General features: G+C 41.2%; 1 protein-coding gene across 2 annotated transcripts in view; it reads left to right on the top strand.

Moving 5' to 3' along the window:
• The window catches only part of MAML1 (mastermind like transcriptional coactivator 1), a 46537-nt gene that overhangs the window by 1139 nt on the left and 19683 nt on the right, over positions 1-25715 (top strand). The window lies entirely within an intron of this gene.

Here is a 25715-nt window from a genome sequence, read left to right as displayed (position 1 = left end):
TGACAAAGCCAGTTTTCATTATAAGCCTGTTTAAAACCTCTGATGATATTAGAGTTTGTTGGTAAATTATTATGCCCTTTGGGTTCTCAGTAGATATTCGGGAAATTTGTTGGTTAGAGGTTTTCCTTCCTGAGACTGATTATAAGGTTCCTTGCTGTTGTTTTCTTGGTAATTTAAAGTTTAGAACAAATGTTACCAATTTAATTTGTGTGTTTTTAAATTCATGCCTCTGTTAAGGTCTCACCTGGGCTGTTGCAGTACTCTTCCCTAATTAGTCTTAAGGTGTTCGGTCTCTTTCACCCTTTAAATGCTAGGTGTGTCACAGCCCATATGCTCTGTTTGAATTATTTTCCTTATTCTCTCCCACACTAGCTTGGGCTACTGGACATCTCATTGCTTATTGTTATCAAGTCTTACATAGTCAAGTCTTCTCATCCTCACTTTTCTTGTCTGTAAACTGAGGATGTGTTTGGTTTCCTCTAGGATTTTTATAAGACTCAAAAGAAATGAGTGTCGATATGAAAAATATTTCATAAATGGAAAGGCTGCCTGCAGGACCCTCCCCCATCACCTTTCAGAATCCTGACATCCTTCAGGGCCATCTCATCTTCCTCTTTAAAACCAGTTTCCACCCTACCCCACAGCAGTTAGAATCTCCTTTGTCAAAACATTTAGGAAATGTATTGTCTATGCTATTTATTTTAAGCACAACGTCACATAGTACTTTAGGACATGTCTTGCAAACAGACTGTAAGCCCTGGGAGACAGGGAGGGGTGCAGCTCACAGTCAAAGGAAAGACTTTTAAGAGTTGTGGGGGGTGGGCTTCCCTGGTGGTGCAGTGGTTAAGAATCCGCCTGCCAATGCAGGGGACACGGGTTGGAGCCCTGGTCCGGGAAGATCCCACATGCTGCGGAGCAACTAAGCCCGTGTGCCACAACTACTGAGCCTGCGCTCTAGAGCCCGCGAGCCACAACTACTGAGCCCACGTGCCACAGCTACTGAAGCCTGTGCGCCTAAAGCCAGTGCTCTGCAGCAAGAGAAGCCACCACAATGAGAAGGCCGCACACCACAACTAGAGAAAGTCCACGCGAAGCAATAAGACCCAACACAGCCAAAAATTAATTAATTAATTAATTTTTAAAAAGAGTTGTGGGTGGTAATTCCGTGTAAGTAAATAGTGAAAGCTCATAAAAATCTCAATTTTACACTCACATAGTTACCTTGAACCACCCCCTAGAATGTATATTAGTAGTGATTCAGTTTGTTTAAAGAGACTAAGAATTTAGATCCCCTATGATATTTTTAGTCCTAAACTACTAGAGAGAAATTGGACATGCTGTTTGAAGAGAAATTAATTCTGAGTGTGTTAGAACTTGAGTCTGGCCTGTCAGTCATTCTTTTGGGTGATTAGGTATGCCATGTTATGTTGATGTCTTATCGCATTAAACCTTGACCCATGGATTTCATGAGTTAAACTTTAGAATGGAATTGCTCTTCAACCTCCTTACTAGGAAGAAGGACCTTTTTCACGTCAGTCTCCAAGTGATTCTGGGTGAGCTCTTTGGCCTTGGAGTGGGGTTTTAGGAATGGAAGATCAGTGTCACTAAGAACACAGTGGCTTGTTCCGTTTTAGTGGCTCCTTCAGTTCAGAGAGGGGGAGAGTCCTTGCCTTGGTAGGATTTTGGCTTGGAGAGAGAGCACAGCTTTGCCAGAGAAATGGAGGGGAGAAAGTGCCTCTCAGTCATTGTTATTTTTGACAATTCTGTGTATGTTTTTGATCTAATTAATATTCCTTACATAAGGAATATTATTCTTATTTTTTTTCCAAATGTCCTGTAGTACTCTTAGGCAGTCGTTTCATAGCAAAGTTACCATTGGTAAACCATTTGTACAAGTGAAAAGGGATCAAGTCAAATTACTAGTAGAGTACACCTTCTGCTTATGTTTTTCCCCTTCTTAGGATATTCCACCACAACAAAACCTTGACCACTATCTTCCTACTGTAGATACTGTTAGAGATGGATCAGAAACAGTGCTTCAGACTTTTTTCTACTCTAATTGTCAAGGAATTACCTCATTAGGTTTTCTTCATACTGTGTGTGCTCATTAAAAACCAAATAGTAGTTTTCTAATGATAGGATTGACTTTTTTTTTAATTTATTTATTTTATTTATTTATTTTTGGCTGCATTGGGTCGTCATTGCTGCACGGGGGCTTTCTCTAGTTGCAGCGAGTGGGGGCTACTCTTTATTGCGGTGCACGGGCTTCTCATTGCGGTGGCTTCTCTTGTTGCGGAGCACGGGTTCTAGGCATGTGGGCTTCAGTAGTTGTGGCACGTGGGCTTAGTAGTTGTGGCGCACAGGCTCAGTAGTTATGACACAAGGCTTAGTTGCTCCGCGACATGTGGGATCTTCCTGGACCAGGGATCTAACCCGTGTCCCCTGCATTGGCAGGCGGATTCTTAACCACTGCGCCACCAGGGAAGTCCAAATTGACTTCTTTGTATTAGGGATGCCAGATAATAGAGAATTATCCACTCACTTTATACATTCATTCTGTCATGAAAATAGTCTTCTACAATAGCTTGAACATTTCCTTTTAGTAAAAATTTTTTTTAATGTTTATTTATTTTGGCTGCACCTGGTCTTAGTGGCAGCACACGGGATCCTTGCCGTGGCACGTGGACTTCTTAGTTGCAGCATGCATGTGGGATCTAGTTCCCTGACCAGGGCTTGAACCCGGGCCCCCCTGAATTGGGAGTGCAGAGCTTCAGCCACTGGACCACCAGGGAAATCCCTCTTTTAGTAAAATGTTATAAAGGTTTATGCCACATCCCCTTATCCACCATTGTCACACTTTTGCTGCTTACTCCTTAAGTCGTTGTGATAGTCTACCAAGAAATTTGACAGTTGCATGCCAACCATTCATGGAAGTTGCCTTTCCTGCTTAGTTTAGGCATGCAGTATTTCTCTCTCTCTTTTTTTTTCTTTTTCTTTTTATTCTTTTAATAAGATCTTTCACAGGACAGAAAAATTTAATTTTGATAAAATCCAGTTTATAATCATTTATTTTATGAATTGTGTTTTGGTGTTATGTTTAAGAACTCTTTTTATACATCTCTAGATTCAAAATGTTCATATTTTGTCGAGGATTTTTTGCATTTAAGTTCATGTAAAATGTTAATCTGTAATTTCCTTCCTTTCTCTCTTCTTTCCTCTTTTTCTTTCTTCTCTCTTCTTAACTTTTATCTGTACATAACTACACAAATAGTACAAAGAACATCTGCATACCCTCCTCTTAGATTCTACCCATTGTCATCATCATGCCCCATTTGCTTTATCGTTTGCATACATACCTCTTTCTGTCTTCTCTTTCTCCCTAAAACTTTTGTTCTCTGAACCACCTGTGAGAACACTGCACATATGGCTCTCTACCCCAAACACCCAGTGTGTACCTTCTAAGAGTTAAGATAAGATGTGTGAAATCTTAATAATGATTTTGTAGACCGAACTTGTGTAGGAATTATGTAAATAACAAATTATTTTTAGGGAGTAGATATTTCTAAACATAAAACAGACATTGTTCTATAATCATATGGGATAATTTTAGAGAAAAGATGACTAATGTGGTTTTAGAATCCCATTTCTTCCTGTAACATTTGCGACCTTGTCATAGTACCATCTTTCCTTTTTTATCTTCAGTATCCCCTTTCCCACTGGGTCCTTCCCTTTAGCTTGAAACAGGAGCACATATTCTCCTTTCTTTTGTCTTTTCTCACCCTCAAAATAGTATTCTATCTCCTTCCTTCCCTTTGTGCTTTCCACTGCACTTCCCATTTACTCATTGCCCCATTGTAATCTGCCTTCTACCTCTTTTACTTTTCCAAAGCTGCCCCCTTAAAGGACACCAAAGATGGAATTACCAAATTCAGTGGCTTCTTAGTCATCATTCTTTTTGACTTCCTCCTTCCTAAGACTCTTCTCTTAGCTTCTACTCTCTTCTGATTTTCTTTCCAGCTTTCTGACTTTTTTTGTCTCCTTCCTGCTTTCCCTTATTAATTCATGCAACAAATATTTGAGTGCCTACTGTGGGCCAGAGCATATTTTAGTTGCTAGGGATACAGCAGTGAACAAGACAGATTGAAACTCTGCTCTTACGGAGACAGAGCAATAATTTTTAAAATTAATTTCAAGTTATAATAAATGCTAAGAAAAAATTTAAAGAGTTATGTGATACTGAGTGATTTGTAGCAGCAGCTTTAGATATGGTAGTAGCAGCTTTGTCTTAATTTGGCCTGAATGACAGGAGTTTATGAATCAGCTGAAAGTTTCAGAAAAGAACATTCCAGTTAGAACCACCAGCACAAAGTCTTGGAGGCAGGAACCTTCTGAGCTTGCATGAAGACAGAAAGGAGGTCAGTATGGCCAGAGCAGCAGGTATGCAGCTGGTATGAGTAAGCAAGGATCAGATCAGGTGCAGTGAGAAGCAATAGCAGGATTTTAAGCAAAAACATCACATGATCTAACATTTTTTAAAGGCCATTCTGGTGCTAGGTGGAGGATGTCTGGGATTGGTCTGGGTGAGAGTGGATGCAGTTAAAGCTTTTGCAATGTCTAGGCTGGGGCTGGTGGTAGTAGTGCAGATGGAGAGGAGGAGATGGATTCTGGACAGCTTCTTAAGGCAGAGGTGACAGAGGTTGCTGATGGACTAGATGGATTGGATGGGGGCAAATGGGAGGCGTTGAAGGGAATTCCAATTTTTTTGGCTTGAGAAACTTTCTTTGCACACTTTTTAAACATTCATGGTCCCCAACCAACTAAATTCTCTACTTTTTTCACTCAGTTTTCTTTTCCTGGGTTAATGTCATTGATTTTTTTTTTTAATATTTATTTATTTGGCTGCGTCGGGTCTTAGTTGTGGCATGTGGGATATTTGTTGCAGCATGTGGGATCTTAAGATTGTGGCGCTCGGGTTCTTCATTGCAGTGCACAGGCTTCTCTCTAGTTGTGGTGTGCGGGACTCCAGGGCGCCCAGGCTCAGTAGTTGTGGCACGTGGGCTCTCTAGTTGTGGCTTGCGGGCTTAGTTGCCCTGCGACATATGGGATCTTAGTTCCCCGACCAGTGATCGAACCCGCATCCCCTGCATTGGAAGGCGGATTCTTAACCACTGGACCACCAGGGAAGTTCCTGTCATTGATTCTTTCATGGCTTCATCTATCACCTGTAATAATGAGATTCTCCAGATATCTCTACCAAGGTTCAGATCCAGCTGTCTATTGGACATTTCCACTTTGATTTCCCACATGTCCAAAAGGGACTCTCCCTTTTTCTTGCCAGTCTTATGTTTCTTCAGAGTATTTTCTCTAGTCCAGTTCATGCAAAGTAGAAACTTGGGAATTATCCACTCCTTTTCTTCATTTCCTGTTTTTTTGAGTTTTGTGTTTTGGGGTTTTTTTTTGTTTTGGTTTGGTTTTTTTGGGGCACGCTCTGCAGCATGCGGAATCTTAGTTCCCCGACCAGGTATTGAACCAGTGCCCCCTGCATTGGGAGAGCAGAGTCTTAACCACTTGGCCCGCCAAGGAAGTCTCTATTTCCATCTTTAAGTTGGTTATTTGTTCAACCAACATTGAGCTCCTGCTGGGAGCCAGAAATTGTGGTGGTGCCAGACCTGTGTGTCATGCAGTCTCTTGGGGAGTAGGTGGTAAACAGTTCATTGCAAAGCCCTGTTGAGGGCTGAAAAGCCTGTGGGAATACTAGGAAAGGGATGCCCCTTGGGTGAAGTTGGGTAAGTTTTAAAGACTTGACTTTTAAAATGGGTCTTAATATTTTGCCAGATGTTTTCCCAAAGGGCGTTGTATGAAACGCTAATTTCATAGGCTGTTAAAAGAGTTCTAGAGTTGAGCAAATTTGGGTGACACTGAGATAAACAAATTTAAAGTTTCCTTTATTTAGGATATTTCCAAACATTTAATAGGCTAATATGCATGCGGACTTGAGCTCTTATCAGTGGGCATCTAATAGGATTTTGATTTCTGTGGGAAACTAAGCAAAAGCACAAAATTATGACAGTGAGTAAATCTTTGAATTTAAGGCTTAAAGTGCCAGAGAGGCTGGAAGATAAAACTGGAAAGGTAGGAGTCATATCACGAAAAGCTTTGTCTTTGATACTGGGTGTTTGGACTGAATAATTTTGAAACATTGTGAATCCTGCCTCACACATTTTATGTTGACATTTTGAACTTTTCATCCTAAGTTTTTAAGCTTATGAAAAATTATAATGCATTGGTTGTGTTAATCAATTGTATATTAAATTACTGTAACAATTTATTAAGTGAAATATATGAAATAAGAAATTTATGTAACACATAAGTGCTACATATGTTTAATGTGAATCAACTATTTTAAAAAGAGGAAAGAAAAAGGGTAAAAATGCTGTTTATAGTTGCAGAGGATATAACTTCCAGAGAATTATAAATACTAACATTTAAAAATAAAATGGTTATATCATTTTTTAAAATGTTGCCAGTGGAACCTGAATACCTTAGTGATATGCTTTCATCAACCATTTAAAGAATGCTTTTCTTTAACAGAAATTTTGTTTATTTTAAGAAGGTTTATTATTTTTTTAAAATTAATTTATTTATTTTACTGCGTGTGGGCTTTTCTCTAGTTGCGGCAAGCCGGGGGCTACTCTTTGTTGTGGTGCGTGGGCTTCTCATTGCGGTGGCTTCTCTTGTTGCGGAGCACTGGCTCTAGGCGCGTGGGCTCAGTAGTTGTGGCACGCGGGCTCTAGAGCAAGGCTCAGTAGTTGTGGCGCAAGGGCTTAGTTGCTCCGCGGCATGTGGGATCTTCCCGGACCAGGGCTCAAACCCGTGTTCCCTGCATTGGCAGGAGGTTTCTTAACCACTGTGCCACCAGGGCAGTCCCTGTTTTTTTAATTTATTATTTTTGGCTGCGTTGGGTCTTCGTTGCTGCGTGCGCAGGCTTTCTCTAGTTGCAGTGAGCGGGGGCTACTCTTTGTTGCGGTGCGCAGGCTTCTCATTGCAGTGGCTTCTCTTGTTGTGGAGCACGGGCCCTAGGCGTGCAGGCTTCACTGGTTGTGGCACGCAGGCTCAGTAGTTGTGGCGCACAGGCTTAGTTGCTCCGTGGCATGTGGGATCTTCCCAGACCAGGGCTCGAATTCACTTCCCCTGCATTGGCAGGCAGATTCTTAACCATTGTGCCACCAGGGAAGTTCTAACAGAAATGTTAAATCATTCCTTTTTCTTGGAACTTGCATTTCTTTTTCCTTTTCTTTCTTTTTTTTTTTTAATTGGAGTATAGTTGATTTACAGTGCTGTGCTAGTTTCAGGCACACAGCAAAGTGATTCAGCCCTACACACATATATATCCGTTTTCATATTCTTGTCTCTTATAGGTTATTACTATACAGTAAATTCCCTTTTTTGCTCTTTTTAAAGTTGATTTATAGGGCTTCCCTGGTGGCGCAGTGGTTGAGAATCTGCCTGCCAATGCAGTGGACACAGGTTCGAGCCCTGGTCTGGGAAGATCCCACATGCCATGGAGCAGCTAGGCCTGTGAGCCACAACTACTGAGCCTGCGCGTCTGGAGCCTGTGCTCCCAAGAGAGGCTGCGATAGTGAGAGGCCCACGCACCGCGATGAAGAGTGGCCCCTGCTTGCCGCAACTAGAGAAAGCCCTTGCACAGAAACGAAGACCCAACACAGCCAAAAATAAATAAATAAATAAATTTAAAAAAAAAAAAAAAGAAGGAAATGGAAAATTTAAAAAAAAAAAAAAAGTTGATTTATAGGGAATTCCCTGGCAGTCCAGTGGTTGGGACTCCACGCTTTCACTGCTGAGGGCCCAGGTTTGATCCCTGGTCATGGAACTAGGATCCCACAAGCCACATAGCGTGGCCAAAAAAAAAGTCGATTTATACAAAAGAATATATGTAGCATTTATAGGTTCTGTGTGTTATATATATTTCTTATTTCAGTAAGTGGAATTACAGTAAATTAGTATACAACAAATAACAAGCACATTATAAATTTTTATAAATAATTAAGCAAAAAAAGTACAGGTTTATTATACATGCCTCCCTTAATGAGATGGATGAGGCTTTTCCCATCTCAATTTGTTCACATAACTGTGGATGAATATTACTTGCTGACAAAATGATAGTTCTTAATTCTTTTCCTATTTTTTGTTTGTTTTTATACATTTAAGTTCCAGTAATCCTTGTTCATATAAGTATAAAAGGAAGAAATATAATTATACAATGTTAATCAAGTTTTTGAAATTTGAGTTGGTATGCCAAAAATCACACAGTGATATGTATCATCAAAATTAATTTACCAATTAGACGACAGCTTGGTTTGGTACACTTTCAACTTTAATGAAAGCAGAGAATTAGAAACCATCTCACTTACAAAAGGATAATCTAGTCGTCAGTCATTCACTTTCTCAGTTATGGAGAAATGAAACACAAAGGCTTTACATTTATCAATTGATTGTTGATTATACCTGTTATTCTTTCACTTAGAAGGACCTTGTTTAACCTAATATACTCAAAATTGGTTGGGAAAATCAAAATACTGTTCATTTCAATACACCTTTGCCAATCCAGTATTTTTTGATAAAACATTTTTATTTGCTTTAGATATATTTTCATCAAAACCTTAGAGCTGTGACTGTAGCTTGTTTAATGTATGAAAAATGTCTACCTAATTGGCAAAATGAGTCTCCATTTTCAAGTTAATCAGCTTTCTGTCAGAAAAAGTTTGCTTCATTTTTCAAATACAAATAATACTATACAACCCTGTGAGTACCATCTCACTTTTCTAAGGGAGAGTTCAAGAGCATGGAGCCTTGTCGTGAGTTTTGTTGCCTGCATAAAATACTGTGCATTGCCTGCATGTATTTTATTCATATTAAGCATTCATTTGAAGAGCTCTATGTTATTTGGTTAGTTGAGGATGGAAGAATGATGTCTTTAAATGAAAAATATCACCACTCCTGCTGCCCACTCTATGGCAATCTTAATTCAAAGCATCCCAACTCGCAGGCCAAACTTTGGCAATTTAAGTGCTCAAGGCCCTTAAGTCAGTGAAGAACTATTGTGCCTAGCAGAGCAACAGAAGAGACTGGTATACGGTGAACATTTGGAGCAGCATGTCATTGGGGTGGCATCTGGCACCATGGGAATGAAACCCATGTGCAACACTCCAAGGTCCCTAAAATACTTTGAATGCAGTTCTTTGAAAATAGCCTGATTTCTCTAGGTGTCTTTACGCGTATGCCCTTCCCTAGTCTCATAATGCCTGACACCTGCTCACCATTCAGAGCTCTGCTCATGTGCCATCTCCTCTAGGACCTCTTTCCTAAGTCCCTCCTCTAGCCAGGCTAGGTACTTAAACCTATGCCAGAACAACCACACTGAGCTTTAATTAGCGTGTTTGCCGCTCTCCATTATACTATGAGCAATCTGAGAGCAAGACCAGTAGTTTAGCACCAGACCTCACACATATTTGGCAGTCAGCAAGCATCTGTTGAATGAATGTTAATGATATTGTGGAAGGAGCTCTGAATTGAGAGTCAGAAGCTGTATGTTTTTAGGCTGGGATCATTTCAGAGGTGGAGTTGACAGAGCTAAGACAGTAGGCCCTGATTTGTACCGCCATGTTCATTGCAGCCTTGTTCATAGTAGCCAAGAGGTGGAAGCAATCTGAGTTTCCATCAACAGATATGAATGGATGAAGAAAATGTGCTGTATACATACAGTGGACTATTATTAAGCCTTAAAAAGGAAGGAAATCTTGTATGTTGAAACATGGATGAACCTTGAGGACATCATGCTAAATGAAATAAGCCAGTTGCAGGAAGAGGAATACTGCATGATTCCACTTATCTGAGATATCTAAAATAGTGAAACTCTTAGAAACACAAAGTAGAATGGTAGTTGCCAAGGGCTGGAGGGAAGGGGAGAGTGGGAGTTGTTCAGTGGACGTAGAGTTTCAGTTTTGCTAGATGAAAAGTTCTAGAGATTTGTTGCACAGCAGTGTGCATATAGTTAACGCTACTGTACTGTACATATAAAAAAGATGGTAACTTTTATGATATGGTTTTTGACCACAAATTATTTTTGAAGTATAGTTGAATTAGTGTTGTGTTACTTATTGCTGTACAGCAGTGACTCAGTTGTACATAGATACATACATTCTTTTTCATATTCTTCTCCATTATGGTTTATCACAGGATACTGAATACAGTTCCCAGTATATATACCAGTTTGCATCTGCTAATCCCAAACTCCCCATCCAACCCTCTCCCCCCAACCCCATGGCAACCACCAATCTATTCCCTATGTTCCTGATTCTACTTCTGTTTCATAGATAGGTTCGTGACCACAATTTTTTAAAAATTAATTACAAGACAAAAACTATGATTTTTCCAAACGATATGCTTGGAAAATTTTTAGCAATTATAAGGGCTTTAGTTATTTATTTATTGGCCACACCTTGCTGGCATGTGGGATCTTAGTTCCACGACCAGGGATCGAACCAGTGCCCCCTGCATTGGAAGCACAGAGTCTTAACCACTCGACCACCAGGGAAGTCCCTAATAAGGGCTTCTTAATAAAGGCATATCAAGACATCCCTGGAGATGCAGTGGTTAAGAATCCGCCTGCCAGTGCAGGGGACACGGGTTTGAGCCCTGGTCCGGGAAGAACCCACATGCCGTGGAGCAACTAAGCCCATGCACCACAACTACTGAGCCTGAGCTCAAGAGCCCGTAAGCCACAACTACTGAGCACATGTGCTACAACTACTGAAGCCTGTGCGCCTGGAGCCCGTGCTCCACAGCAAGAGAAGCCACCACAATGAGAAGCCTGTGCACCACAACAAAGAGTAGCACCCACTGGCCACAACTAGAGAAAGCCCGTGTGCAGCAATGAAGACCCAACGCAGCCAAAAATAAACAAACAAATAAATTTATTTAAAAAAGGATACTCTGTGGCAGAGTGTCATGTATATCAGAATTAGAGCGGTCCCCACTTATCTGCAGTTTTGCTTTCCACTGTTCCAGTTACCTGAGGTCAACCATTGTCCGAAAATATTAAGTAGAAAATTTTAGAAATAATTCATACGTTTTAAATTAGGTGCCATTCTGAGTAGTGTGAAGAAATCTTGTGCTCTGTCCCCCTGGGGACATGAATCATCCCTTTGTCTAGCATATTTACGCTGTATACCCTATACACCCTTTAGTCACTTAGTAGCCATCTGGGTTATCAGATTGATAGTCACGGTATTTAAGTGCATCTAACCCTCATTTTACTTAATAATGGCCCCAAAACACAAGAGTGGTGATGCCAGAATTTCAGAGATGCCAAAGAGAAAGTGTAAAGTGCTTCCTTTAAGTGAAATGTATAGATTTCAGTACTATCCCTGGTTTCAGTCATCCACTGGGGGTGCAACCCCCTGGATAAGGGGGAACTACTGTACTTGGGGCACTTTTTAACTATATATCTTCTTGCCTACTGATGCCCTCCCTTTTCCACCTCTCCCCTGACTTTCATCCCTTATCACTGCTAAAATGAGTCACTGTTATTCATGGGAATATGTCATATCCCTTAGTTGTGTGGAGGTTTGGTTTCAATTCTTCACTCTTTGGGTCATATTATACACCTACACCCTTGTAGGTGTATAATATACGTATATTATACGTATAATATACGTATATTATATAATAATATAATATAGTATACTATATTATAATATAATATTATAATATATAATATATTATTAATTATAGTTATATTATAATATTATAATTAATATTAAATTAATTATTAATATAATATATTGTAATTAATTATAATATTATAATTAAAGTATATTAATATTATACTATATATAATATAATATAATATTATACTATAATATAATATATACTATATTATACTATATTATAATATAGTATACTATAATATACTATATTATAGTATACTATATTATACTATATACTATATAATATAGGTGTATAATATAGTATACGTCCCCATTCCTTGATTTGGAGCTTGGATATATGACTTGCTTTGGCCAATGAGACGTTAATGAGAGGGATAAGAGGATATATTGTATTTATGAAACAATAATTTTTTAATTCAGAAAACAAAATCTTGGAAATATTATAAAAATATGAAATATGTGCGTGAACTATACATATGAAATATGAGTAATTTTCCCAAAAAGTAAAGAAAAAGAAGACAAAGCCGAAAATAGAGAAGAAAATTAGAGGACCAGTGTAGGAGGTTGAACACCTGAAAAATAGAAGTTACTAGAAGAAAGAAATGATTTTAAAAATAATTTGAGGGACTTCCCTGGTTGTCCAGTGGTAAAGAATCCACCTTCCAATGCAGGGGACGTGGGTTCCATCCCTGGTCGGGGAACTAAGGTCCCACATGCTGTGAGGCAACTAAGCCCGCACGCCACAATATTGAGCTCGTGTGCCTCAACGAGAGAGCCTGAATGCTGCAAACTACAGAGCCCACGTGCTCTGGAGCCTGCGCACCACAACTACAGAGTCCATGCTCCCAGGAGCCTGCACGTCACAACTAGAGTGAGAAAACCTGCACACCATAGCTAGAAAGTAACCTGAGCGCCGCAACTAGAGAGAAGCCCGAGCACTGCGACGAAGAGCCTGCGCACTGTAACAAAAGATCCCACGTGCCTCAACGAAGATCTCGTATGCCGCAACTAAGACCTGACGCAGCCAAAAAAATAAGGAAAATAAATAAATAAAATAAATATTTTAAAAATAATAATAATTTGAGAATTTAAGGGCATGAGTTGCCAGATTAAAAGGGCGCACTGTGCCCAGCACTGGGGAAGAAAATAGACCCACGCCAGTTATAAATTCTGAACATTCAGTTTAAAGAAGAGATACAAACTTCCAGCATGGGGAGGCTAGGGTACTAGGTCATATATCAAGAATCAGAGTATCTTTGGACTTCTTGGCGGCACCATAGGAATCAAGAGGACAACAGTACAATGCTGAAATTCTGAAGTAAAATGATTACCAACCTAGGCAAAGTATACAACAAGAATGAGTATAGAATAAAGTCATTTTCAGAAATTAAGGATTTAAAAAATTTTACCTATCACCCTTTTTAAGAAGCTACTGCAAGAAATACTCCATCAATATTGAAAGAATAAATCAAGAAAGAGTAAGACATTAGATACAGAAAACAGGAGACCCAACCAAAAAAAAAATGACAGGGGTTCACTTGGAGGAGGATGATAAATGATACCAGGATGGCCTGTATTGATCATGTCTCTCCTTTCATGCTTTGCCAAGGACACTCATGGAAGTTTTCAGCTTTTCCCTGAGAGTGGGAGGTAGGCCACGTTGGGCTTAGAAGCAGAAGTACAGAGCAGCCCACTCTCACTGACCAGACTTCTGCTGCATGTCCAGCGCCTGGTCTACATGCTGCATGTCTTGCCATGTGCCCAACTGTGGAGAAACCTGTGTTTCCCAAGACTCACTCATGACCTCGCTTGCAGCTTCCTCAGAGGGGACCTTGTCAACTTCCATAGAAGCAGAAGTCAGACCATGACCCAAGACTGCTCTGCTCACCTCCTTCTGGAGCCTCTGTCCAGTGAGATCAGTGCAGCTTGCTTCTTGCATGGCTGGTGTTTGCTTGCCCTCCCTTTTCAAGACTAGGTGGTATGTTGTTTGGGGATAGATTAAATGAGGGTGGTAGAACTATTATTAAAAGCAATTAACACAAAATCAGGATATTAGATATCTGTGTCAGGGGTTGAAGAGAAGGGATACAGGGGCTTCTAAGGAGAGCTCCTCAGACTTAATGTGCGTGTGAATCACTTGGAGACCCTGTTAAAATGCAGATTCTAAGCCAGAGCAGGGGGAGGCTGAGATTCAGCAGTTTTTAAACCTTCCAGGTGATGCTAGTTCTGTCCTGGGACCATACTTTGAGTGCCAGTGTTCTAAAGTGCCATTACTGTTGTTTCTTAATTTGAGCAGTTGATGCACAGTGTTCATTTTATTGTTAACTCTTGATGTATGCATGTATGTGTGATAGCTTTCACAACAAAAAGGTTTTAATTGCAAAGGAAAATATGAGAAGGATGTATTGAGCAAAAATCCTGGAGATAAACATGTCAAATCATAAAAGCCTTGCGTACTTTATTGTATTAGTCAGTGTTCTCCAGAGAAACAGAACCATTAGGAGACATATATATATGGAGGGGAGGGGAGTATTGATTGGTTTTATTGTAATGAATTGGCTCACACAGTGACAGAGGCTGACAAGTCCCAAGATCTGCAGTCGGCAAGCTGGAGACCCAGGAGAACCAATAGTCGGAATGTTGGCATGCTCCAGACCCCATGAAGAGCCAGTGTTACAGTTTGAGTTCACAGGCAGGAAAAAAAAAAACGATGTCTCAGCTCAAGGCAATCAGGCAGGAGGAGTTCCTTCTTGCTTAGCCTTTTTATTCTGTTCAGGATCCCACTTGATTGGATCCATCCAAATCAGGAGGGCAATCTGCTTTACTCCGTCTACTGATGCAAGTATTAATTTCATCCAGAAGCACCTTCATAGCCACACCCACAATAATGTTTGACCAAATATCTGGGCACCCCATGGCCCAGTCAGGTTGATGAATAAATGTTAAGAAATTGAATGACTTAGAATTTCTCAGCAGCAACACAGGGAGCTAAAAGACAATGGTGCAGTTCCTTCCAAATTCTGAAGAATGATCTCCATACTGGGCTTATCTATCCAGACAAAATACGAGTCAAGGGCATGTGTAGAAGGAAGACATTTTCAGACATGTGAAAAATTAATCTACATGCTTTTTCTTAGGAAACTATGGGAGAGTGTGTTTCATAAAACAAAGAAATGAACCAAGAAGGAGGAAGATATGAGATAAGAGGGACCTTAGGATGACAGTAGCCAGTCCACACAAGAGCTTGTCAGAGGACTCCTGGACAGACTGTGCCAGAAGATGAAGAGACAATGTCTTATGTGAATGCACATCCCGAGAGACATCTAGAACACTGGCATAGAATCAGGGGTTGACAAATGTATGGAAAACCAAAAAATAAGCAAAAAGAATATAACCTTTTTACACCTTTGTCCTAAACATTTTTTTTTTTTTTTTTTTTGCGGTACGCAGTCCTCTCACTGTTGTGGCCTCTCCCGTTGCAGAGCACAGGCTCCGGAGGCGCAGGCTCAGCGGCCATGGCTCACGGGCCCAGCCGCTCCGGGGCATGTGGGATCTTCCTGGACTAGGGCACGAACCCGCGTCCCCTGCATCGGCAGGCAGACTCTCAACCACTGCACCATTTATTTAAATTAAATTAAATAAATAAATAAATAAAAGAATCCGCCTGCCGATGCAGGGGACAGGGGTTTGAGCCCTGGTCGGGGAAGATCCCACATGCTGCGGAACAGCTAAGCCCGTGCGCTACAGCTACTGAACCTGCGCTCTACAGCCAGCGAGCCACAACTACTGAGCCCGCCTGCCACAACTGCTGAAGACCGCACACCTAGAGCCCATGCTCTGCAACAAGAGAAGCCACCACGATGAGAAGCCTGCGCACCACAACGAAGAGTAGCCCCCGCTTGCCGCAACTAGAGGAAGCCTGCACACAGCAATGAAGACCCAATGCAGCCAAAAACAAACTAATTAATTTTTTTCAAAAAAGATGTGAGCAGCTATCACTCCCATGTTCACTCCACACACACACTCTGATACTGCTTCTGAGCTACAGTTACTGCCGATCTTCTTCCTCTTTGCTCTCTTTACCCTCTCCAAGCCTTAGTTCCCTTCCCTGTGAAATGGTGATAATACCTGCTTTGCAGAGTTGCTCTGCCTAGCACAGAATAGGTGCCTAATAAATGGTACTCTTACTGGTTTAGGAGATTTCTTTTTAAATGTTTGTTTTTATTTTGTTGTTTTTGATCTCCTGCCTACCTCTTTTCATCAAATCAGGTATGAGCTGGTTTGGCAAACTAGCCAATCCCAACGAACAAAATTTAGGGGTCTGTTTACTGAGCGGTATTAATGAGTCAGGTCCCGTTCTGGTGCTGAAAAGACCAGAGGTGAATGAGGGAGTGACCCTGCCTTTGGAGCTGACAGAGACAGATGCGGGATTGGACTGGACATCACTGTGCTGTGTTACATGTGCCACATTAGAGGGTGGCACAAAAAGCCAGTGGCAAACTCTGCAGTTGCCTCTGGGAATTGAGGAAGACTTTAAGGTGGGCACTAGGTGCTCTTTACTGTTGAGTGCAGGGGGATGCCCACACAGCTCCCTGTGCCCCTGGCACATCCACTTTTCTGCTTGCTCACCTCCATCCTTATTGCCACACACCCATGGCCTCTCCCCACTGCCAGCCTGAGAGTCCATCAGAATAGCACCAGTGAACCTGACCTCTCTGCCGCCACCTGTCATCACTCACTGTGCTCTAGCCACACATGAGCCTGCCAGGGACACTCTTTTCCCAGAGACCCTTGGGCAAAACCCTATCAGCAAACCTCAACAGTTCCACCTTCAGCATACATTCAGAATTGGCCACATCTCACCACCTCTGCTGCTACCACCCCAGTCTAAGCCATTGTTTCTTTTACCTGGATTATTGCCTCCTAATCAGTCTTCCTGTTTGCCCTAATCTTCCTATGATCTGGTCTCTGCCCAGCAGCCAGAGTGATCTTGTTCCCCTGCTGGACCCTGCCATAGGTTTTCCATCTCACCTGAGGATAAAACCAACCCTTAACCAGGGCCCACAGACCCTGTGCAGTCTGGTACTCCTGTCCTTCCTGCCTTCTCTCACTCGGTCTCCTCCCCCTGGATCCCCTCTGGCATCATCACTTCAGGCTCCCCATCACCACCACCACTAGGCACGCTCCCACTCGGCCTCTGTATCACTGTTCCCTAGGCCTGGACCCTCTTCCAGAGATGGCACCTCTTACTCATCTCTCAGATTTTGGCTCAAACTTCTCACACTCAGTGAGGCCTTTACTGAGCACATTTTAAAAATCATAAGCCCCCACAAACTTCCTTTCTGTGCTTTATTTCCTTGGGAGCACAAGTTGATAGGAATGTAGGCTCCAGGAGAGCAAGGGATTTGTCTGTTTCCTTCCCTGCTATATCCCCAAGGCCCAGACAGTTGCTGGCTTGATGAGCTCTAAGTAGATTTTGGTTGAATACCCTGAATGAGATAATGAGAAGCAGTTTGGGAGAAAGTGAGAAGGGGCAACGTAGAGGCTTCCCAGCCAGGAAGCCGCCCATGCAGAGGCACAAAGGGTCCTGGTATGTTGAAGTTCAGCTTTCCTGACACAGGAGGGTAGGCTGTGACGAGGAGCCTTGTGTGCAGTGAGGAGCCTGCTGCCAGAAGCAGGCAGCAGGTTTAGGGGCGCTCCCTTTCGTCTTAGTGCTGTCCTGAACACTGAGGTTCAAAGCTATAATTTCTAGAGCTGCGTTGTACAGTACTGTAGTCACCAGCCACGGAGGGCTGTTAAGTGCTTGAAGTGTGTCTAGTCCAAATTGAATTGTGCCAAAAGTGTAAAATATGTACTGGATTTTGAAACTGAGTACCAAAAAAGAATGCAAAATCTTTTTTAAATATTACATTTGAAGTGGAATATATTGGGTTAAATAAATTATTAAAATTAGCTTCACCTGTTTATTTTTGATGTGACTACGCCTGGAGGGCTTTTTAAAACTGTTTCCTTGGCCCAACCCCAAGTTTCTCACTTAGTGGGTCTCATTAACCCAAGTTGATGCCTGAGAATTTGCATTTCTAATAGGTTCCCAGGTGATGCTGATGCTACTGGTCTGGGACTACACTTTGAGAACCACTGCTCTAGAACAAAACAGGTTGAAGTTATTTTTTGAGGTGGGGAGGGGAAGAATTTGAAGGGGAAAAGTCTCAGATGAGGCAGGTCCAGAGGGAATAAGAAGGTGCAGCTGAAGGGAGTTAATCTTTGCAAGGAGAGATGTTTCCCTCTCAGAGAAGAGGGAAAGAAGAGAGTTGATAAGTAAAGACATTAAGTTTTGAGGTGAAAAAGAGGTACATTTGAAGGAATCACAGAAGCTGAACTTTGGGAAATGACTTTGAATCAAATAGATCTGTGTTCAAATCCTGGTTCAGCACTCACTTTCCATTCACTGTAAGCCCACCCCGTAGGTAGTTGTGGAGATTAGGTGAACCAGTACTGCCTCCATTATTGGGCAGAGATCCCACAAAACTGAAGGACAAATATCCATGGGGCTAAAGAACAATAGAGTGACTTTGAAAGGGAGTGATGGCGAAGGTGGGAGGGTTAATTCTAGAAATGTTCATTGGGTGCTTGTAACTTGCTGAGCATTGGGTGCTTGTAACTTGCTGAGTACTGGGGGTGAAAAGGGCAGGGCTCTTGCCCTCTACGGATGGAGGGAGATGTAGAGAAATAGATCAGTGAGTATTTGCAGTATGACTCGTCATGGAATACAAGTACAAAGGTTTGTTAGAGCACTAAGGGATGGAATAAGGAACTTGACCAGGTTTGGGGTAAGTGGCCAGGGAAAAAATGCTCTAGAGGAGTTGAGGTTTGAGCTAAATCTTAAAAGATTAGTAGGAGGTCGCCAGGCCAGAGATATATTCTCAGTCCTGAAAGGAGTTCATTTAAGTCTAGGCTTCAAGGGAACAGCAGAGGATTGAACAGAGTTTATTGAGATCAGATCAAACAGGCCTGTACATGCCAGGTTAAGGAATTGGAACTTCATGTGTAAGTGATGGGGAAGTAAGGAATTTTAAATGGTTCAAATGTGTGTTTTTTAGAGATCACGTTGAAAGCATCATGAAGAGTGGGTTAGAACAGAGTGAGAATAGATCAGCATGAAGTTACTTCAGTAATTTAGGTTAAAAAAATAATAATAATGAGTAGTTGAACTAAGATGGAGGTGCTGTGGAGGGATCTTACTGGAGAGCGATTAAAAAGGTAGAATCAGCAGAAATCAATGCCTGATCATCCAAGAGTTCAAGGATTGAGCCATGCACCGAGTCAGGGAGTAAGGGGAAGGAACGGATTTGGGGAGGAAGGCAAAGAGCTGAGTTTGGAGGATATCCTGTCTGATATCCACTTGGAGATAACCAGTTTACAGTTGTCTAGAGCACAGGACAGAGGGCTGGGCCCAAAGGTGATGATTTGGGAAATGTTCACTTAGTAAATATTTGAGTGCGTGCCTGTGCCAGGTTGTCAGGCCGTGGACGGGGTTGCCTGGTGAGATGACAGCAGTGAAGAGGGACAAATGCCTTGCAGGTGTCATCACTGAAGGAGCAGGCATGAGAAGGAGCAGCCTGCAAACAGTGGCCTTGGAAGCAGGAGCAGGTCCAGTGTGGTTGCGTGGGCCTTAAGGGAGAAAGACGTTTGGAGAAGGTCAGAGCTCAGTGCTCTGGTCAGGTAGATACAGTTTGAAACGAGTTCCTTGGATTTAAGAACCAGGAGATCACCTTGGTGAGTATGACAAAGTAGAGACTGCTCCTTGAAGAAGCTCTGAAGCGAAGGAAGAGGATTAGCTGAACAGTAAGAACGTTAGCTGCTCAATAACTGGTAGTGCCGCGCCTCACAGCCCCTCCTCCCCACCCCCTGGAAGTGGTTCTTCTTACCACCGCCACACCTTATTTTTTAGATGAGGAGCCAGAGCTTCTGTAGATGTTTAGCAATTTCTCTGTGAGCACACAGCAGTTAAGCAACTGAACCAGGATTCAAACCCAGCCTAGCTAGCTGTGCTCTTAACACTGTGCTAAATGGTATGGAGAGTAGGATGGAAGTTAAAAGATGGGAGGTACTGAGCATGTGTCAGTGCTCAGGGGAGGAAGGAACTGGTAAAGAGGGAGATGAATGGGAAATAGAGAAAAAGGTGGTAATTGAATGAGCAAGAACCTTGAGGAGGCCAAATGGGGTAGAGAACCCAAGTGGAGGAGGGCTTGGCTTCGGAAGGGCATAGCCTTGCTTTTATATACACAGTCCCTAATTAAGTCAGAATTTCACCATAAACAGGAAGATCATGGTGTTTATGCTTTAGGTAGTTGTTATGATACATTTTTCATATTCATATTCCTGTGCCTGATTGCATTCATAGAATAACAGAATTCCAGAGAATTTCAGAGAGATCTAGTCTAATCGATAAGTAATTATCTGCTGTTCTTTAAGTGAGCTCATGTATCATTCCAAAATAACCCTCCTTTAACCCTTTCACTAATTGCAGCGAGTGGGGGCTACTCTTTGTTGTGGTGTGCGGACTTTTCACTGTGGTGGCTTCTCTTGTTGCGGAGCACGGGCTCTAGGCGCGGTGGCTTCAGTAGTTGCAGCACGTGGGCTCAGTAGTTGTGGCTCGCGGGCTTAGTTGCTCCGCAGCATGTGGGATCTTCCCGGACCAGGGCTCGAACCTGTGTCCCCTGCATTGGCAGGCGGATTCTCAACCACTGTGCCACCAGGGAAGTCCTCTATATCTCCCTTTTTAAACTAGGAAGAGAACAATCCGTATTCTCTCTACTTACTCACGTCTCAAGTCAAGGGTTTTTACTGCAGTCATTCTTCTGGAACTGTTCTGGGCAACAACATCGGTGATCGTTTAGTGACCAGACCCAATGTACTTTTCGGATGCATTTAACCCATCACTCTCCCTTGTGCTCTGTCTTCAGTATGGGCTCTTTATCTGCCCCTTGGCTGGCTTCTCACTCTTTCTGAGTAAATGGATCTGCTCTTGGTTTTAGCTGCATGTGTTGCTGATGACCGTCTTTCCATGGAACTCATAGTCAGTATTATTCACTGCCTCGTGGACGTTACCTGGATGGTCCAGTCATTTCTTTGTGGCTAAAACTGAAGGAACCCTCCCCCCACCCCAAAAAAACCCTGCTTTTCCTTTGTTCTCTATCTTACCCATGTATGCAAACTAGATAGAAACTCCTTTCTCCCTCACCCTCAATTTGAAATCGGTTTCCAGTATCTGCTGACTTTTCTTCCTCCCTAAATCTGAAATCATCTTTTTCCCATACCCATGTCAGATCCTCATCTCTTTCATGAACTATTTCTGCAATTACCTACTTGTTTACTCTGGCTTGTAGCCTCCCTCCCTGAAATCCATTCACCACACAGTCATTATAGAGAGCTTATAAAAAGACAAATCTGACCTCATCTGCTAAGGTCCCATTAAAATGACATGCAACACATCACCTATAAGTATTTATGCCCCACCCACCCCCCAATCTGAATCTGATCGAGCTTCTAACTGCCAGTTTATAGAAAATACAGAGGATAGAACTTGTAAAGGACACCATGGGGCCACAGTCAGCCAACTGTGGAAGTGGAAAATTTTACAGGACAAGTGACTAAGCGTCTTGGACAAATAAATGACAAAGGGAAGAAAGGGAGAAAGAACTGTTAACATATTGAAAGTCTTAAGAGCATGTCAACCAAATGCAGTGTGTTGGATACTGATTTGAATAAACCAACTGTAGCAACAATTTTTTTTTTAACATTCAGTAATGGTGTTATGGTTATCTTTTTTTTTTGTCTCTAACTTTTCATTGGAGAGTTTAATGCATTTACATTTATATAATCACTGACATATTTGAAATTATTTCTGTTCTTTTAGTACTTGTTGGTTTATTGTCTCCCTTCTTTGATTCTTCCTTTTTTCTTTCCTACTTTTGGATAGATTGATAGTGTTTTCTGTGATCCCTTTTGTTCTATTGTTGGTTCTAAAGCTAAAAACCATATTTCTATCTTTTTGGTAGTTTGCCATAAATTTTAAGGTAAGTACTTAACCATAATTTTTTTCTAACATACTTTATTTTTCACAAGTCTGTGGAATGGATATTATTAGTCCCTGCATATAAATGAAAGAAATGAGTTTCAAAAGGTAAAGCATATTGCCCAAGATCATATAGCTTGTTAGCGACCGAGGTGGATTTTAAATGAGGTCTATATTATTTGAAAGTGTGTATTTTTAAAAAATCTAACACCATGCTGCTTACAAGTGATTAAGGTTCAGTTAACTAGAATCATCCTTGTGTAGACCATATTTTTTTGAAACATCATCAGGCAGTCCAGATCTTCCATTAATTTTGCTATGCAACCTTCAGCAACATACATTCTCTCTCCAAGTCTTGATATCCCCATCTGTAAAGTGGCTTGATTATCCCTAATAACGTTTTTATTTTTATTATTTTTTTAAGATTTTTCTTATTTATTTTACTTATTTTTGGCTGCGTTGCATCTTAGTTGTGGCACACGGGATCTTTCATCGTGGTGTGTGGGCCTCTCTCTAGTTGTGGTGTGTGGGGTTTTTTTCCTCTTCTCTAGGTGTGGCGCACAGGCTCCACGGCACGTGGGCTCTGTAGTTGTGGCACGCGGGTTCCAGAGTCTGTGGGCTCTGTAGTTGGCAGCACGGGGGCTCTAGTTGAGGCGCGGGAGCTCAGTAGTTGCGGCGCGCAGGCTTAGTTTCCCCAAGACATGTGGGATTTTAGTTCTCTGACCAGGGATCGAACCCATGTCCCCTGCATTGGAAGGCGGATTCTTTACCACTGAACCACCAGGGAAGTCCCAACATTTTTTAGATCATATTTTTAAAGTGCTTGGAGAGTTCTTTGGTGATTGTTTTTTAAAAAGCTTTTATATTTTAGCAATACATGCTGAAGTATTTAAGGAGAAATGGTGTGATTCCTAGGTTAGTCCAGGGAGCATGGGTAGGGTGTGAATAAGACAAGATGGGCTGTGTTGTTTCAGCTGGACAATGGGTACATGGGGGTCATTGTACTTTCTTTCTACTGTATTGTATGTTTGAAATTTTCCATAATTTATTATGCTTAATTTTGTTTTATTTGTTTTGTTTGCAAAAGATATTGATGAGACAGGGAAATGTAAGCACTGATGGGATATAGGATAATAATAAAGAATTAAAAATTTTAAATTGTGGTAAAATACATATAACATAAAAATCTACCATCTTAACCATTTTTAAGTGTACAGTTCAGTGGCATGAGGTATGTTCACATTGTCTGCAACCACACCGCCATCCATCCTCTTCAGAACTCTTTTATCTTGCAAAACTGAAAACACTATACCCATTAAACAATAACTCCCCATTTTCTCCTCTCTCCAGCCTCTGGTAACCACCATTCTACTTTCTGTCTTTAATGAATTTGCTTCAGGTGTCTTATATGAGTAGAATCATATAGTATTTGTCCTTTTGTGGCTGGCTTATTTCACTTAACAATGTCCTCAGGTTTCATCCATGTTACAGCATGTGTCCAAGTTTCCTTCCTTTTTAAGGCTTCTGTGGGTATACCACATTTTGTTTATCCATTCATCCATTGGTGGACCCTTGGGCTGCTTCTACCTTTTGGCTATTGTGGATAATGCTACTATGAACATGGATGTACAAATCCTTGGCTTCAGTTCTTTTGGAAATGGAATTCTTTTAGAAATTAAATTGACGGCTAATACAGTAAGTCTTTTTTTTTTTTTTTTTTTTGAGGAACCACCATACTGTTTTCATAGTGGCTGCACCATTTTACATTCCCACCAGTAGTGCACAAGGGTTCCAGTTTCTCTGTACACTTGTTACTTTCTGGCTTTTTGATGGTAGCCATCCTAATGGGTTTGAGGTGGTGATGATAAAGAATTATTAATGTTGTAGGTGTGATAATGACATTGTGTTGTTACATGCATATATGTTTAAAAGTTCTTACTTTTTAGAGATACATAGTGAAGTATTTGTGGATTAAATGATGTTATGCCTAGGATTTGTTTTTTAAATTATCCAGGTTTTTTGGCGGGGGGGGGAAGATAAGGAGATGGAAATGAAACAAAATGCCCAAATACTAATGGTTGTTTAAGTTGAGTGATGGGCATATTAGGATTCATTATACTGTTCTCTCTAGTTTTGTGTATTTTTAAACATTTTTCATTAAATCACATTTGGGACAGTCATAGTCCATTCCAGCCTTTCCCTTTCAGTACTCCCTGTTGTGCCCTTTATGCTTCATCAGCATTAAACAATTCATTTTTTTCTGCTTACCTCCCTCCATCTACTGCCATTCAGTGCTCATTTGTATATCCTTGCCTTTGCCTCTCAGCCGAAGTGCCTTCCGCCTCTTCTGGATGACTTCTCTGCATCCCCTTCTCCGGAAAGTCTAGCATGCCATCCCCACACTGTTCTGTTCTCTTTCCTCCCATAACACTCGGGCCTGCCTTCATTGATTCTCCATCAGATTCTGGGGGTGGAGCCGGAACTAGGTCTTGTCCTTTTTTTTTTTAAGTGAAAGTATTTTTATTTTTTAATCTTTTGGCTGCACCTTGCTGCATGTGGGATCTTAGTTCCCCAACCAGGGATGGAACCTGTGCCCCCTGCAGTGGAAGCACGGAGTCTTAACCACTGGACCGCCAGGGAAGTCCCATGTCTTCTTTATCTTTTTATCCCCAGTAACAAGTGCTCTGCCTAGCATATAGTGAAAACCTAGTGAATATCTGAATTCACCATTATTTTGTGCACAGCCTGTATAGGGCATTATCTGTCAAATAGTAGGATCTTGGTGAATGAGCACTGCATGAACCCGTGAGGGTATCTCCCTCTACAGGACATTGATCGATATTAACAGGACAGCAGTGTGGACCTTTAATACTGAGTGGAACTTTAGGTCATTTTACCCAGGATCTTAATTTTATAGGGCATGAAAGCAGGTCCTAGAAGAATTGCATCTTAACTAAGATCACACAGCCAGTTAGCAGTAGCCTGCTTTGTTTTCATATATACCATGCAACCTTCTGAGCCTCACGTGGCTTCCCAAATAGGTTTTTCTATAGCAAAGAGAATGTGCGGACTGCTTGCCAAGCATGAGAACCAATCTGTTTATCAATTTTGATTCTCAGTATACAGTGTGAGTTTTAACTTTCTGCTTTATAACCACTGCAGGAAGAGATTACATTGTGTTAAATACATAGTCCTGCTTTCTTAAATAGCTTTTTATAAAAGAGCTTTTTAAAAGTTTTCTTATCAAAAAAGGTGATAGTCTAACCGGGAAAAGAATTTTAAAAAGAATAGATACATGTATATGTATAACGGAATCACTTTGCTGTACACCTGAAACTAGCACAACATTGTTAATCAGCTATGCTTCAATATAAAATAAAAATTTTTTTTAAAGGTGATAGTCATTTGCTAAAATGACATAGAACTGTACATCCACATTCTACCCATATCTTCTTCCTGGTTGATATTTTGCTATAATTAGGTAAAATACAACTGTTGAGGGAAACTGGGTGAAGGGTACACAGGACCCTCTGTACTCTTTGCAACTTCCTATGAATCTATAATTCTTTCAAAATAAAAAAATTTTTTAAGGTGATGATAAAAATGTCTAGGCACAAAACTATAAAGTTTTCTGGAAAATACATTTCTCAAAACTTGGCATTTTCAGTATGTCCTTGTAGGCAGATTTAGTGGCAAGGAGTGGTGCTTACAGATCTCCTTAGTACTCAGTGTGCTTCTAATCAGTGATGATACCAAACTATTAAGACATAATGTCTTAAGAGTGGGAATCTTTAGTAGCAAATTATAGAAGGTTCTGTAACATTTTTTTCTTTAAATATTTTACAAAGAATCTTTTGTAGCCTTGGTGTGTGAGATATTTTTCAGCA

This window comes from Globicephala melas, chromosome 3 (assembly GCF_963455315.2).
Source record: "Globicephala melas chromosome 3, mGloMel1.2, whole genome shotgun sequence".
In the NCBI taxonomy this organism is placed as follows: domain Eukaryota; kingdom Metazoa; phylum Chordata; class Mammalia; order Artiodactyla; family Delphinidae; genus Globicephala; species Globicephala melas.
The sequence above is the reverse complement of the archived record's forward strand: the minus strand, read 5'-3'. Positions and strand labels throughout refer to the sequence as shown.